General features: G+C 37.8%; 1 long non-coding RNA gene across 1 annotated transcript; it reads left to right on the forward strand.

The window, feature by feature from the left end:
• The first annotated feature begins 637 nt into the window (after window positions 1–637).
• Window positions 638–3,545, forward strand: LOC126611356 (uncharacterized). Its single transcript, XR_007618817.1, has 2 exons — window positions 638–1,017; window positions 3,276–3,545. It is a non-coding gene; the product is annotated as an uncharacterized LOC126611356 (long non-coding RNA).
• The last annotated feature ends 495 nt before the right edge of the window (window positions 3,546–4,040 follow it).

Here is a 4,040-nt window from a genome sequence, read left to right on the forward strand (position 1 = left end):
GTGAGAGAGAAAGAAATAAAAAGAGGGAGCTACAATTCGATATATGGGAATCGGTGGAGGGCTTGTCTTGCCGAAGCTCAGATTATCAAAGTGAGTGGTTTATGTAATGTGTTGCAAATTATTCTTATTTTCTGATAAACAAAACCATGAGCTGTATGGTGGGATTTTATATGTTTTCAAATATCTCTCTATTTCAAGTCAAGCATGTTTGATTTCGAGTAATGTTTTGATGAGTATATATATACATTCTATATGGAATTGTTCAGATTGTCCATAGAGTATGAGAACTTCAATGTTGGGGCATTCCAGGGATAAATGTAAGGCACACGGGGGCATAAGGGCAGAATGGCCAATTTAGGAGTCATGTGGTGAGCTACATAATATGGAGGATAACCAACACGTGAAGGGACAATGTGATATGGCATGATACATCATAAAGACTTTGATATGATTATACTATGTTATAGTGTGAGTAAAACAACATGCTTGATTGGCATATTACATATTATACTCATTGGGCAATGATGGTTGTCGCTCTCCCCCAGGCCCAGTGCTACCAGGGCAACTGTCCAGGGCCCAAAATTGAAAGGGGCACCAAAAACCCAGCCTACCTTCTTCCCCAAACGGGCCAAAACCCCAAGCCATTCCTTCTTCCCAAAACCCAACCTTCATTCTTCCCCGAACCCAGCTTTCCTTCATCCTCAAACCCTAACTTCAATGATTTCTTTATGTAATTAATTTAGAGAATTAATTAGAGAAAAAGGATGATCCTCAAACGCAACTTTCCTTCTTCCCCTATGGCTGCAGTATCATTGTATAATTTCTCTGTTTGCCATTGCAATCTCTCTCTTTCTCTCTTCTTTCTTTCTTTCTCTCTCTCTCTCTCTCATTGAAACTGGGCCGCACGATTTGCAGACCTCTTATCACATCCATTAAAACCGGCGATTTCTGCGATGATGACCTCCATCACCTCCATCGAATTGAATTTCCTAGTCTTTCGTTACCTTCGGGAATCAGGTATGCTTCACTTTGCAAACCCTCAATCGACTTTTCGAATTTATTTCCCTAATTTTCTGTTCCCATTTTTAATTGTATTGTCGTTCTAGGGTTTTTGGAAATTTGGGTGTGCTGTACATATTATAAGGGTAAATTTATCAATTGATGTTACATGTTTGCTATTATAACTTAATTAGGGTTGAGAACTATGATTTTGGGAATGGAGAAAAAAAACCCCTAAATTTCTTTTTAATTTGATGGATCATATGCTATCATATTCTGTTCATACGATAGGTTCAATGAAATGAAAAACCATATATTGACTAACATTCCTTGGCTTCGGAAAAAGGGAATCCGAACAGCCTTCTGCATCATACAATGCTTGCAAAAGGAAACCCATTTTCTCATGTGAATTGACACCGGCCTCCTCTGGCTGCTTCCTCTTGGTATTCATCATAATATCTAAGAAAAACCAATTTTCCTGAGAAAACTGAACATATTACAAGCAAAAAAAAGCACTAAATCAAGTAAAGTGGAAATTTTTATTATCCTATACAATTCAACATTCTGTTTGGTTCATGAGAAAACAAATAAACTTAAACAAAATCGAAAGCACCAAAACAATGTAAAAAATTTCAACAAATCTAGTAGCTTCACTTACAACAAAGACTACAACATTTCTCGTAATTTTCTCACATTTTCCCCCAGCTTAGACTGGGTTCCAGCCCTGGTTAAATTTTTTCTTTAAACATATGTTTTCATATTAAAAAAAAGGGCACATTTTGAGCTTTCGCACTGAGCACCCAAAAACTCAAGAATGGCCCTGCTTTCCCCTCACCTTTTATTTTACAGGTGAATTATTTGACAAGACAGGTGATAGACAAGATGAGGTTGTGTTTGACGAGGAATTTAAGAGTTTTATTTTTGTACACCTTGTAAACATTTTGGAGTTGTTTTTATAACAGAAGTTTTTAATACTCTTATTTTTACTTTTACCCATGCACCATGCACATGATCGATTTTTTTCACCAACTCTGGGTTCAGGCGTGACAACCATGTCAAATTATCCGAGGAACGGGTGGGCATTTGACCCACTTCCAACAACAAAGATACTTGTTAATTACCACATGCAAAATCCGATAGGTGTAGGTTTTATCACAAAAGGCTTTGGTACTAGTGGGAGTGAGATCATGATATTTTAACTTTTCTTTTCTTTTTCTTTACTCGATGTGGGATATTCCCACAAGTCCCCTCATGTGTGACCTAATTAGTGGGTCACATCGTAAGAGATCCACATATCGACAACCATGTGGAGCCAATGAGACTTACCCAGCACGGGAGGCCAATGGACCCACCATCATAGCAAGCTAGCCCACCTATTACATGGTAGAACAGGTCCGCTCTCTCACTCTGATACCATGTCAAATTATCAAAGAGATGTGTTAAAGGTCTACTTCCAACAACACCAATATTGTCCTCAACTTGTTAATCACTCTATGCACAGTACAAATGTGTGAGGTTTTATCAAAAAAGTCTCGGTATCAGTTGGAGCGAGGTTAGGATATATAAACTTTTTTTTTCTTATGTCTTTGCCCAATGTGGGATATTTGAACACGCCCCCTCACGTGGGACCCAATTAGTAGGTTACACGTGGGAGATCCACACATTGGCAACAACATGAAGCCAATGGGAGTCACTTAACAGACGGGGCCAAGGGACCAACCATCATCGCAGGGGGCTAAGGAGACCACACCATCATGTGGCAATACGAGCCCACTCCTTGGCTTTGATATCATGTCAAATTATTAGAGTGACAGGCCAAAGGCGACTACTAACAATATCGATATATATTGTCCCCACGTGTTAATCATCACTTGCACAGTCTGACATGTATGAGGTCTTATCACAAAAGACCTTGTTATTAGTTGCAGTGGGATTGAAATATTTAAACTCTTTTTTTTTCTGTCTTTGCCCAATGTGAGATATTTCAACACCAACCACCAAAGACTTACTCTATTCCTTGCGGAGTGTGGTTTGCACGTAGCAGTTTGTCTAGCATGCCCTGCAACCTCACCTCCTAACTACCTGGGATGAGTTCCTTCTATAAATAGCCAAGTCGAACAAGTAGATCGGTAATCGACACTTACTACTTAAAATTTTCTCTGTTCTAGCTTCTCTCAAATTATTTCTGACTCAGGCATCAAAGGCTCATTGGTAAATGACATTCCTCTTTTCTTGAGTGTTCGTCAATTAAGCCAACAATGTTACTTGTTTTGTAGGTTTGATTTCGTCGATCCATCATTCGATGGAATTTGCATCCATGCAACCCGCCTTGTGAAAGAGAAGGTAATATATATAACAAAAGGCTTGGGCTAAAAGAAAAGAGCAAAACAAAATGGAAGGGCCTAAGAAATCTTTTAGACGGGCTAAGAATTTGTCGGAATATATGAGTTACTTAGGAAGGCCCCTATCATCATCATCCATCACCATCAATGAATGATTATAATTTGAAAAATTAAATATATTTTCTTGAGCTTAAACAACCAAAATTTTGCTCTAGACCAAAGATTCTTGAAATAGTTATATGACTTTGTTTAGTTGTTTTAACTTTTCTTCAATGGGAGAGGATAATTCAAAGGACAAGGATTGTCTGCCCTCCATTTCTGGTGTCCTTCTGTTTGTGTGAACACGGCTAAATCACGTCAATATTTTATATTACTATTCATTTTTGTCTTATTATATTTATAAAAAAATAATATAAAATATTAACGTAACTTAACCATGATCACACAAAATAATAGAACATGAGAAGAGCATCGAAAGTGAAAGGCAGACAATCTTTGTTCTAATTCAAAAGCAGCTAAAAGCTCGCAGTCAGCGAAAGAGGTTAATTAATATAAATCTTAAAAGCAACTTTTGTATAATCAACCCAGCTTAGCTCAGCCATGACGTGGTTTAATATTTAATTGATATCTTCACAAACTTCATATTGAGGACGGAGTCCTATTGCCGTACTCAAAATTAAGGAGGTCGTTGGGAATCTT

Source organism: Malus sylvestris, chromosome 17, assembly GCF_916048215.2.
Source record: "Malus sylvestris chromosome 17, drMalSylv7.2, whole genome shotgun sequence".
Taxonomy (NCBI): domain Eukaryota; kingdom Viridiplantae; phylum Streptophyta; class Magnoliopsida; order Rosales; family Rosaceae; genus Malus; species Malus sylvestris.